Source organism: Marmota flaviventris, chromosome 6 (genome assembly GCF_047511675.1).
Source record: "Marmota flaviventris isolate mMarFla1 chromosome 6, mMarFla1.hap1, whole genome shotgun sequence".
Classification (NCBI taxonomy): Eukaryota; Metazoa; Chordata; class Mammalia; order Rodentia; family Sciuridae; genus Marmota; species Marmota flaviventris.
Window position 1 is genome coordinate 155,984,522 of NC_092503.1, and position 12,958 is coordinate 155,997,479.

Below are 12,958 nucleotides of genomic sequence, written 5' to 3' on the forward strand. Positions count from 1 at the left end.
GTGCAGGACCCTCGCGCTCTGGCTGACCAGCGCCTCCGGGTGGCGGAGCTCGCTGGGCAGCGCTGGGGCGAGCCGGAGGGCGGGGCGGCCAGGGTCCCCAGGCGCCCGCCGCGGCTGTACCTACCGACTCCGGGGCCGTGGGGGGCGGGCGCAGGCTGGACGGCCAGGTGACCTCGGCTGCCGCTAGCTAGAGCGGTGCCCGCCGCCGTGGCCTCTGCGCCTCCCTGGCCCTGCCCGCAGCCGCGTTGTTATTTCTCTCCGTTTCCATGGAAACCGCGGCGCGCGCCCAGTGTGGACCAGGCCTGGCGCGCAGTCTCCAGCGGAGCTTCAGGGCTGCTGGGGGCTGGGAGTGCAGTGCGGCCGGCGGCCCTTTCAGACGACAACTGCACAAAGGGACGCCTGCTGTATGCCAGGCGCCTTGCTAGGAGCTGGGAAAAAGATTCTGCTGTACGTTGAGCGCCATGCACCTCACTTTATGCAAGAACCCATGGGGCTTGTCACGAGAAAACCAAAGGGCTGGCAGTGCCCGGAGCCTGCATCCCATCCGTGCGTTTTGCCAAGTCAGCCTGTAGGCGGATGCAGAGAAGAGTTTCGAGAATATTAAGAACTTCAGTAAAGAGTTGTTCAGTCCACTCTGGGATGTACATCCCGTGGGACCAGGAAGACTGCCTTTATAACCTGAAGTCTTGCAGCCAGCTTCCTCCCAAGACCTTGCCAGGTCCAAGTTTCAGTGTCCGCCTAAATATAATAGCCACCGTTCATTGAACACTTAGCCACCTACCAGCATTCTTTCTGCTGGGCACTTTACATAAATTATCTAATTCAGCATTTACAGTAACCTTCAGAAGAAAATACTATTCTTTCTCAGATGAGGAAACTGAAGTGTAGAGAAACCAAAGAAGTTTGCCTCAGGTCACGTTCACGGGTTGAAAGCAATTCTCACTCCAGAATATCCTTAGCCACTGACATACCGATATGTCTGGGGCATTGTGGTCTGAGGCAGAAATGTTTTTATTAAAGTCAAGGAATACATCAATTCCTTGAAAGTTAACGGTTTTCAGAAGAATGCCCAAGAGAAAAGAACAATACAGAAAGAAAACGGGAAAATATGAAGGCTGGCTGGCTGCAGAGATATAGAGGTTGAGGGACAGATGCAGAAAGTAGCTGTGAAAACGTGCCACCACATAGCTAGGAGGACAGGACATCTGTTTTGAGGAATGGAAGGCAGAGGACTAAACACCAATACCCCCAAACACCCAAAACTCACTACCACCTGGGACAGCCCCGTGCAAAATTAATGCATGGTCCTTGTCCAAAACTAAAGAATTCAAGATGGCAACAGCAGAGCATTGAACCAGCACAGCCTCCTTCTGTGTGTAGGACCTGTCACCAGCCCAAGAAGCTGCCCACCTCTATATTCTGATGCCTCTCATGATGGTGTCTCCAGCCCACATTTGTCTCCTGAGCTGCTTTTTGCACAGGACTTGGTGATAAGTGCTTAGCTATTGGCTCTCAGTGATGAGGGAAAGGCCTTGATTCATAGCATTTACCAGTTACTGTAGTTGACTCCAGACATGGCCAATTTCAGATTCCAGACTGACATCACCAAAGGCAAGAGCTGTGAAATTGCAGAAGAATACACTTAAGTCACCTGCAGAGCAGAGATAATAGTGACACGTAGGTGGCAATGAACTTGGAATATCTGTCATCTTTAATTGTACTTTATTCAATTTAATTTTTAATAATGTCTATGTTCAATATTCCTGAAAACATAATCATCAACTTTCATCAGTAAAGGCAGCTCCAGGCACACAGCTGCTCCTGAATGACTTCTCCAGACCATCTAGAAGGCAGCCTGGACTCCATGACTATTGTAGGACAGACGAGGCAGGGCACCGAAGACAGCAGGAAAGAGTTTTATTTGGCTGCAGCCAGGTTCAGAGGGCACAGCTTTTGCAGTAATCAATTAATCCTCCGAACCCCGAGTTCAGGGAGTTTCAAAGTTTTATACCCAGCATGTAAGGGGAGAGGCTCAGAAGTTCACTGTCTGCAGAAGTTCACATAAAAGCAGCTTTTTCTTTCACTGTTGTGGGCAAGTTAACCCTTCAAGGACCACACCTGAGAAGGGGGGAGCTTCTTCTCCCCTTTCTTTCCTCCCCCTGCCAGCTGTTACCATGGAGCCCAATTAATAACTTATCTTAAAAATGTAGACATCTCTGTGAAGCCCAGCTCAAGGCCAGAGGCCTTGTTTGCTCATTTCTACAAATCTATACTGGATACGTTTGTGAAAACTAGTAAGGGGGTGTCCAGCACCTAGAGTGCTGGTATCTTCCCTGCCAGTGGCCGAGTAAAACAGGGCGACCTGAAAATAGGAAGTTTATCTACATTGAACTCTTTTGCAGAGACTCTTTTGCTGACAGTCCTAAAATGAGCCGTGGTGAAGATTTCTGGAGAGGTCCAGTTAAGACCTTTCTGTGGAGAAAGGGGTGCCACTCCTTGACCACATAGTCTCATGTGTTCTCAGACCTCCTATTTTCCTATACTCCTTTTCTCCACAAACAGACTCCACTCGTGTGCTCGAAGCTGGAGCATAAGCCTTTCTCATCCTCACACATTTAACACGGAAACAGCCGGCAGCCACAGCAACAACAAAGAGGTCACATATTTGCAATATCTCTCCCTCCCCTGCTGCTTGCTGGACTGGCTCTGGGGCTCTTTTTTCTTTTGCAGAATCGCAGCAGTGAGCAAGAAGAGACGGAGGGAAGATGCCAGAGAAGTTAGGTAAACCCTCCTCACAAGGGACTGAAGAAAAGTGCAAAGCCACTTCCTAGGGGTGCTGGGGACGCGGGCCAGCACACAGACAAAGGCAGGAGAAATTGCGCTTTTACGACTTTCCCTGAGTTTGTGACAGGCATTGAGAATGAGAGGGATGGCCAACAAGGACTCTGAAAGAAGTTCTGCTGCACAAATAATGCCACCAAGGCACTGTTGCCTCCTCAAGAGCCAGAGGAAACCTCCTGAATGCTTTCAAATTCTGTTTTTCTACCCAAATAATAAATGTTTTTTTGTAATACCGTGCTGAGACCAGACCACGCCCTAGGTTGACAAGGGTTCTTTAGCCCGTCACCAAGTTCTACCAATTCTACTTCTCAACTGTATCTTGAAAGCATATGAGTCTCCAAACCCATTTCCACTTTCCAAATTCAGGGCACCATCCCCAGTGAGAGCACTGTGTCTTGGGTTTTGTTTCTGTACTGTCCATTCTCCGCACAACAGCCAGCTTGAGAGGTTGGCAGGGAAAGAAAATGGATTCATTTCACTTCTATTTAAGACTCTTCAAGCGCTTATCATTTATCTTAGATGAAATGCAACATCATCCACATTGACTTCAAAGCCCTGAATATAGAGTCCCTATTGCCTTGATTCCTACCTCTCCTCCTACAATTCTCCCTAAGCTTTTCCGAGGTTGAAGCTTGTCCTTCCACGTCTTCTCATATCCCTTTGGACATACCTTCTGACCCCCATCTGCCATTGCCATTTATTTGGCTCATCCAATGGGTACTTCAAGTCCCAACTTAAATGTCATTTCCAGAGGAAAGATAAGTACCCCCCACATATATTACATATTTTTCCTCCATAGATTATACCAATTATAATGGTAAATCTTTGTATATGTTTAATTATAAATCCTTATATATGTTTAATCTCTGTGGAATCATATATGTATGAATTCCCTAAGAGAAAGGATTGTGTTATTACTTAGCAACATCTTACCAGTACCTAGATAGACAATGGTACATAGGAAGCACTAACTAGTTATTTCATGAATGAATTAATGGAAAATTTGTTGTTCAAAAATTAAGTAAAAGCTAGGGCTGAGATTGTGACTCAGTGGTAGAGCAGTAGCCTAACATGTGTGAGGCACTGGATTCAATTCTCAGCACTACATATTAATTAATTAATTAATTAATTAAAGGTCCATTGGCAATTAATAATTTTTTTTAAGAAATTAAGTAAAAGCTGGGTGCAGTGGCACACACCTGTAATCCCAGCGGCTTGGAAGGCTGAGACAGGAGGATCTCAAGTTCAAAGCCAGGCTCAGCAAAAGTGAGGCACTAAGCAACTTCGTGAGAGCCAGTCTCTAGATAAAATACAAAATAAAATTGTTGCTCAGTGATAAAGTGCCCCTGAGTTCAATCTCTGGTACCAAAAATAAATAAGTAAATACATAAAAAAAAATTCAAAAAAATGGAAAATGCTTCTACAGAAAAAAAGCCTAATTTGAGAATTAAATTAAAAAAAAAACTTGACAATTAAAGAAATTCTAAAACTAACTGCTTAGCTCTCAACATAAAAAAAAAGCCAGCTATATGCAGAAGAGAGCAGCCATGCAGGATACCAAGCTCTCTTGCCCATGTTCAGTTTTGAGCTCTCAAGGCAGAAGACTCTCAAGACAGAAGAGCTGTGTGGGAAACGTGGAGCTGTTCTGCAAACGTCCGTTAAAGAGAGCTGCTGCCTGTACAGTGGGTTCCCTGAGAGAGCTAGACCTTTGGTTCCGTGGATATGGACATGGATATTGCTGACCGCTCCTGCTGCCTGTGAGTCCCCGAGTTGAGGTGGCTCTCACAATGGCCAAGTTCTGCATGTCCACACACCATGCTGCCTACCCCAGGCAGCTGCGTTGATGGGGGCAGGTGCAGTGGTAGAGCACTGGCCCACTGTGCACGTAGCCCAGGGTTGTTCCATGCCAGCACCAAGCAGGCAGGTGGGTGGGCGAGGAAGGGCTTCTAGTGGCTGTAAGAGGAAACCCCTCACCTCCTCCAACCACCAAATTATGGTGTACATATTAGGGGATGAGAGGAACCCTGCTCACCCCCTCACACACCAAACCATGTAGATTCCACTTACTTGACTTAATCCTTCCTTATCTCTTCATTCTCACTTCAGAGCTTAGGAAAGGTGTTCGTTTTATATGTCACCACCTGTCTCAGGAGTTAATAATAATAAAGAGTAGTAGATTACCATTATATACCTCCCATTTATAAACTGAGAGGAGTAATCACAAGTAGCCTTGAGCCTTCTTTTCTACTAAGGCATAAATGGATCCTCAAGGCGTCTGTAAAGAAAATCTCAAGGAAACCCAAACCATGAATCCTATAGCAACCCACAGCTATTTGCATCCTACATAAACTAAATGCCACCTATCTCTAAGTTATGATTTTCTTTCTTTAAAAAAACATGCAATTTCCTGTTGAATGATTTCACATCTTTGAAAAGCTTTGAAGTGCTCTGGAGCGTGATGTGCTGGCCCCACATGGAGATGGCGAGTCCAGAGGCGGGAGATGGACAGCTAAGAGCACACGACCAGAGAGCACCTGCTTCCTCCACACTGCAGAAGGGCCTGTGGTCTTGCCTTGATCCTCCACCACTTGGTGCATGGGTCAGGGCAGTGCTTAGTAAACAGCTGTGGAATGAATGCATCTGTGCATGAAGAGTCTAGGGGCCCCGGGAGAGGGGTGCAACCTGAAGCGAGCTGACCCGCTCCCATGATGTGCCGGGCTTGTTAGATGCAGTAACGGATCCTGTAGGATGCTGAGAAACCTCCATTCCCAGCAACATGGGGAAGTGAATATTCTGGATCATTCTCCTTCTAAAACAATTTTTTAAATGCTGGAATTTTTTTTTAATGGCTAAATCTTTTTTAATGCATTGCTGACTTGACAAGAATGGAGAGAATCCAGAAAAGCTGGAAACAGAAATCCTAGGAAGGGCACAGGCCTTGGAATCAGCTCTGACCCTGCACGTCTGTGCCTCTGTCCTGCTTCCAGTGAGCCAGGATGGGCCCCGCTGTCAGAGCAAGTGCTGCAGGAGACAGCACCTTTTCACAGTGGTGTGAAAGGCAGAGGTGGGAGGAAGGGGCCGCAGCTGGTAGCTAGGAAATCTCATGAACGACTCCACCTTTGTGATCTAAAAACTGTGTGACAAAAAGTACAAGTGGCTCTGTGCTGGGAAGGCTCTCATGGGGCTGAGAAGCCAGAGGACTCAAGCTACAGGTAATTTGCACAGGTAACATTCCAGGAAATGCAAACTCACAGTCTAAACACATCAGACTTATGAGAAAACAATCCCTGAGTGACATCGAGGAGCCACCGCAGGCAGAAGAAGCAGACCTGCAAACATTCCAGACACTGGGTTGTCAGAGCTAGAACACGAAATAACGAGGCCTGATATATTTGAAGAAATAAAACGATCGAAAATACAAGAGAGGAACATGAGACTGAAGTAATGGACAGGAAGGTTTTAAAAAATAAAACAGTAAGGTAGCGTTTCTAGAAATGAAAAACATCGTAATTGAAATGTAAAATTCGATGTAGATGTTAAATTACAGATTAGTTACATCCAAAGAGAGAATCCTTGAGGTGGAAGAATATAAATCAAAGAAGGGATGGAGAAGACAGCACAGACAAATGAAAGATAGGGAGGAAACGGGTAGGAGACTAAAGTAGAGCCATTTACCAGGCATCTGACAAAGAAGGCAAATAGAGAAAATAGCACAGAGGCATTATTTGAAGTTTTCCAGAATTCTCCAAAGGGGTAAATCCTTATCTTCAGAAGGTCAAGTGCATTCTAATTGGGAAAGTCAGTTCATGGTGGACTAAACCTCAGTGTGAGAGGCAACACTTTAAAGCTGTTCATAGTTTGATGACTTTACTGTCTTCTAAAAGTCCAAGGCATGTAGGTTATGGTCAATCTTTTCCATTTCTGCCATTGTCCCAAAATACTGTTATTCCTTTGCTCAAAATTAATCTCAATAGAGTTTGTTAATTTTGTGAATCTTTTGAAAGAGTCAGCTTGGAGCTTCCTTCGTCTGTCATCTCAATGGTATGGTTCCTTCCCTATGACATTAAATTCTGATTCTTTAAAAAGCTCTGTTTCCTTATATTTTCTTTTTTTTTTTAAGAGAGAGAGAGAGAGAATTTTAATATCTATTCTTTAGTTTTCGGCGGACACAACATTTTTGTTTGTACGTGGTGCTGAGGATCGAACCCGGGCCACACGCATGCCAGGCGAGCGCGCTACCGCTTGAGCCACATCCTCAGCCCCTCCTTCTATTTTCTTAAGTTTATTGTGCTATTTTTCTAACTTCATAAAATGAAAGGAATTTGTTTCTGTTTTTTCGTGCCTTTCCGTATCTATTATTAGAAGTTGGCAAACCCTGGCTGTTGGATCAAATATGGCCAACTGCCTGCTTTTCCAAATAAAGTTTTATTGACACATAATTATGGCAATTCGTTTATATATATATAGTTCATGGCTTCTTCTGCACTACAATAGTAGCAAACATAGGATCCAAAATCAAATATTTACTGCCCAGCCTTTAATTGAAAAAGTTCACTGACCTCTGAATTGTATCTGTGTTCTTAACTATACTGTTCATATATTCATTATCCTGGTTTTCTTCTGTTAATTTTTGAAAAAGATATATTACAGATTATTGTTCTGATTGTGGGGGTCTTAGTTGGTAGTTCTGTCAGTATTGCTTTGTCTTAGATCTCTGAGTATGATACGGATACAACAGTGGCCTCTGACCCGGGGCTGGCCCAGAAGACCACAGGGAGAAAACTGAGGAGTGGTCAGTGGTGGTAGATGGCAGAGCCCCAGCAGGCAGGGCCTTGAAAGCCGGAAGAAGCAGGGAGGTGGCTGTGAGGAGGTCCACCTGGGGCAATCAGCATTCCTCTGAGGGGTGGGAGGGAGCCCCAGACCTCATGGGGGAGCCGGAGACCCTGAGCCCCTGGGCCATGTTGGGGAATCCAGGTTTCACGCTCCTGCTCCATCAGAGAGACCCCACAGTGAACCGCAGACCCTATTCTTCAGCTGCTGAAACTTTATTGTATAGAATCTGGAATTCCCTGGGAACAAGGGGGTGTGGGCTGCCCACCACCCTCGCCCCAGCTGTGCTTCTGCACCTGGGCTGGGATTTCCCTGAAGTTCCCCTCCCTGTGGATTAAGGTTAGAAACCCTGGAAAACATATGCCCAGAGGCCCCATTAAAGTACGCCGTGACTTGGGGATGCCACTGTGCCCCCAGAGGGATCCGCAGCTGAAGCCCTGTGAGACAGTCTCCTTATGGGGTCCTGCTCATAACAGGCCCAAGGTGCTGCTGGGTGAGTGGAACAGGCCAACCAGGGTGGATTCGAAACCCCACTTCTTACATCTCAGGGGCAGGGAAGCTCCCAGAGGTAGATGATGGTGTGTAATATAAATAAAGATATAAATACCACTCTTTTCTTTGCATGAAGTCTCAAAGGCCAGGTTTTGGGTTGACTGGCTTTTTCTTGTCCTTCATCTCAGCAGAACATTTGTATACCTCCTAAGAGGCATAACATGTGTATACCCCTGTCACCCCATATAAATTAGGCCCAGGTGGCTGTCCTCCATTGCATCTCGTGATGTGTCCTGGTCACCACAGTTCCCACTCTCAGGAATGTCCAGGAAAGTGGATGGGGTCCATTTAGTCACTGCTCTATGGGAAGTGCTTAGAACAGGGCCAGGCACCTAGCTGGCCCTCAGTGAGTGCAAGGATGTTATATGTGTATGAGGGAGGAGAGAGAAGAAGGGAGGAGGACACAGGAGGTAGAGGGGAAGAGGAAGGCCAGGAAGGAGAGGGGATGGCAGGCCCCAACTTGAGTCTCAGCGTTGTCTGCTACAGGGACTCTCATAGGAGCACGTCTGGCAAACTGCTCGGGGGACTCGCCAGGAATGTCTTTAGGGGACTCTGAGCCTTCTCCTGCAGAATGCCTCCTCCTGGAGGAGGCAGAGAATGAGGCGAGGTCACGGAGAAAGGCGGTCTTGGGTGAAGCTTGTGCTCCCCAGCTTCCAGCCTCCATGAACTGGCGGAGACTGGGCCACAAGTTCAAGATGCACCAGTGTGAAGTCTAGAGAGCACTGCACAGCGGCCCTTCCCTAGCTCCTGTGTAAACCTACCAGGGAAGGGGAGGGAGGCTAGGGGCCACCTACTGCGGGGCGCCATGGTGGAGGTGCCTAGCAGGAGACAGCGCCACCCAGAGGTAACAGGGCCCAGTGCCGGCGCCTGCCTTCACAAGCTGCAGAGACTCAGGAGGAGCACCAAATGCTGCTCCAGCAGACAGAGGACATGGGGAAGCTGTGCAGAGCAGGGCTCACTTCCTGGGACTCTTGGTAAAAGCCGGGCCGGGTTTTACCAAGGATCAATGCACCTGTGCTCTTCATAAGGAAGCGAGAGTGTGACAAGCTGTGCTCTTTGCTTTTGGCCTGTTTTGCCCTTGGTCTTTAAAACATAGAGGTTTGAGATATGGAAATGGGAAGGTTTATGAAAAAAGGTTAATGGCCTCTACTAATTCTGAAAAAGATCAGTTAAGAGTGATTTAAGTACCGATGTGGGCTTTGTTGAAGATGGGAACCTCCGCACCAGGTTCACCCAGAGCTGCAGTGCCCCGCCAGCTTCATGACTCCCTTGTCACAAACATGGCACTTTGGAGGCTCCATTCTGAGGGATCTGATTAATGAGATTCTTTGACCAGTAATGCCACTTGTAAACTAGAGAAATCCTCGGAGGGATTCATCAACGGCCCAGGCCTTCTGGAGGCATTTAACTAGCCACCTGGAGGATTCTCCTGTCTCTAGACAGTTATTTCACAGCAAAGAAGAAAAAGTTGCCTGAGCTTCCAACCACGGTCAAGTTCACTGGAGTCAATAAGCATGTGGGGTGGGGGGGACCATGTAGCCACCACAGGTCAGCAAGGCACAGAACTTGACCCTCGGAAGGACTGTGCTTGCCTGCACCAGAGAGCCTGCAGATGGGACCCCAAGCCCTCTCTCGCCAGGTGAGAGAGGTCTTTTTTCACACCTTTTTTTAAGAATCTGACTTCTGAAAGGGACTTGTCTCATATTTGTTGGTAATAATGGACTTTTACGATAAAAGAGAACTTAAGAAAACTGCTGACTAGGAATGTTATTATTTAAAATGCATGCATGGGCCTGGGGACGTGGCTCTGTGGTAGGATGCTTGCCTAGCATGCATGAGGCCTTGGGTTCCAACCCCAGCACCTCAAAAAAATTAAAATTAAAATGCATGCACATTACAAATGCATTCATCAGATTACTGAAATCACTTACTAAAGATGTGCATCCATTTCACAGACATGTTTCTTGAACTTTGATCTCTAATTGTGTCACTGAAGATGTCACTATACTTCAAAAAAGAGAGGTTATGGTGCTTATTTTCATATTTTTACATGATCTGGATTTGAATCTTGCCTTCATTGCTTAACAGCTGTGTCCCTGGGGGTCTGTTCTATACTCACTTTTTCTGAGTCTTTTTTTCCTCATCTATGAAATAGACAAGAAAATCTGCCCACCTAGGATTAAAAGAGCCAACAACAGTGCTGTACAGGTACTGGCCCGATGGATCTGCGCCTAATGAACACCATCTCTTATTTTTCAGGTGAATCTTTCTTCTTCACTTTTCCAGATGAACGTGGTGAGTTCCAGAAACTGGCCAGACTCCAGAGCACAGCGGGGTGTGGGGAGGGGGCATCTCTGCCTCGAGTTCTGTCTTGAAGCTGTTGCCTCACTGCCCAGTGGACACTGTTGGTGCTCAGCCCAGCCCTCTGCTTCCCTCTGACCCTCATGTGTCCCTCCTGTCTTCCGTGTGTCACACCTGCTCTTTACAGCCAGCCCTTGGAGCAGCAGTGTCCGAGCTGGCCAGGGGCAGCTACCCCAATTCCCTGTACCCCCTCCACACCTACCCACTGTCCCTTTGCCCAGGACTGACCAGGGTGAGGAGCACCCAGCACCTTTGCATTAAGTCAGGGTGACTGAGGCCTAATGGACACTTGAGAGCTGCCCTTGGGATCACTGAAGCTGTGCTCAGCGGGAATCACTCCTGGAATCACACCCTACCCACTGCTTCCCGAGAATTCCCTGACGAGCCCCTGCCTCAGGTCTGCTTCTAGGGAACTCAGCCCGAGACCCTGCCCACAAGGGGAGATGCTCAAAAGGGAGCTTCACCATGCTCCTACCTCCACTGCCCTGCAGGCTAGGAGGTCAGCCCAGCGCCTCTACTTCCCACTGAAGCAGGAATCCTTGAAAAAGCCAGTCCCTGTTTTAGCTTCCACACAGAAGTGGCCCTGGACTCATGCTAACTTATCATCCTTCTAATGGTTCTGTCAAATTCTGGGGTTCTGGAGGTTAGTTCTTCAACATGAATGTTGGGGGACAGGAGTTGGCCCCTTATGTCCATTATCTGTAATTCCAAAATGCTGACTCTAGGTGATCCACACCCCTTCATTTTGCTTCTCGTTCATTCCAAAAAGCACCAGGTTTATATTTATCAGTTATCCTGTTTACTATCTGCCAAGTAGACAGACCCACCCACAGGTTCTAGAGTGGACTGGAGGGGAGTGTAAAGTCTGTGGTGAGTGAAGAAACACTATCAAATAAATGTCCCCTTGTGCCTCTCCATGAAAGTTCAGGGGCAGGAGCCACCAGAGAAAGATGCTTAGGGGACTACCACGGTCACTGACTCATTTGGTCCTTGATATGTTTCCGTGTACCTGTTGGCAATATGTGCAATTTGAACAGTATTTATTTGGTTCTTGTACACTCTATTTCTGGAAAGTGAAAAATGAAGCACTATAGTGCTGTTACAGGAAGCCAGGACCCCAGTGAGCATTGACCAGTCTCAAGGAGTAAGGAATAGACCAAAGAGAGGGGCTGTGGCTTATTTTTCCCAGCTTTATTGAGGTATGTATATATACCTCATATGTTGTTGTTTTGTTTTGTATTTCACACTGAGGGTTAAACCCAGGGATGCTTTGCCACTGAGCCACATCCCCAGCCCTTTTTATTTTTAATTTTGACAGAGGGCCTTGGTAAGTTTCTTTAGATCTTGGTAAATTACTTAGGATCTCACTAAATTGCTAAGGTTGGACTTGAACTTGGGACGCTCCTGCCCCAGCCTCCCAAATCTTTAGGATTACAGGCATGTGCCACTGCCCAGCTCTATTGAGGCAAAATTGACAAATAAAAGTTGTATATCTTGAAGATGTACAATGTGGTAGTTTAATATATGTGTGCATTGGGAAACGATTACCACAGTCAAGTTAATTACACACCCATCCCCTCACAGTCACCATTTTTTTGCATGTGTGGTGACAATGTATAAGATCTCCTATCTTGGTAAATTTCAAGAATGTCACACAGTGTCATTAGCCACAGTCACTGTAGACTAGACCTCCAAGACCTACTCATTCCCATAACTAATGCAGAAAGTCATATGTCACCTGAAGACAGACAGGGATACCCTGGGAGAGATGTGTCATTAGGAGACTTTGTCATTTTGTGAACATCATAGGGCACACATGTTCACACCTGTTCACACCTACAAAGTAGGGCCTACTGCACAGCTGACCTATGTGACATTCCTAAGTATACGCACACCTAGGTGTGGTATGGCCTGTGCTCCGAAGCCACAGCCCTGTGCAGCAGGTCATCTAGCGAACACGCAGGCAGTTGTGAAGATGGTAAGTATGTATGCACTGGAACATAACTAAACACAGAAGAGGCACAGCAGAGAAGCCAGGCCAGGGGAATCGCCTGCAGTCTAAACAGGTCGGTTTTCTAAATGATTCCTCAGAAGAGCGATTAGAAGCTGCTAGGCCCACGTTCCTCTCCAGCGGGACCCTGGAAGCAGAGGCAATATTAAAACTACCCTGTGAGTAATTCCACTTGTGGCATGACTTACTCTTTCCCACGAGGAGTTTATTGTGTTACTTTGATTCTCTAAACAGAAAGCCTTAAAAAAAAAAAAAAAGGCTTTTGCTCTTCCGCAGTGATTTCGGGGTCCAGCTGCGAGAGACAAAGTTTTCACAGACCTGGACAACCTGAGTTCAAGCCCTCCAGCGCGTCAGACACCTCTC

At 46.8% G+C, this 12,958-nt stretch overlaps 1 protein-coding gene across 1 annotated transcript in view; it reads right to left on the minus strand.

The window, feature by feature from the left end:
* Dcdc2 (doublecortin domain containing 2) overlaps positions 1-12,958 on the minus strand; it is a 145,387-nt gene that overhangs the window by 125,232 nt on the left and 7,197 nt on the right. The window contains exon 2 of the mRNA XM_027948332.2: positions 1,551-1,618. The gene's annotated coding sequence lies outside the window, so the exon portion shown is untranslated. The remainder of the gene's footprint in view (positions 1-1,550; positions 1,619-12,958) is intronic.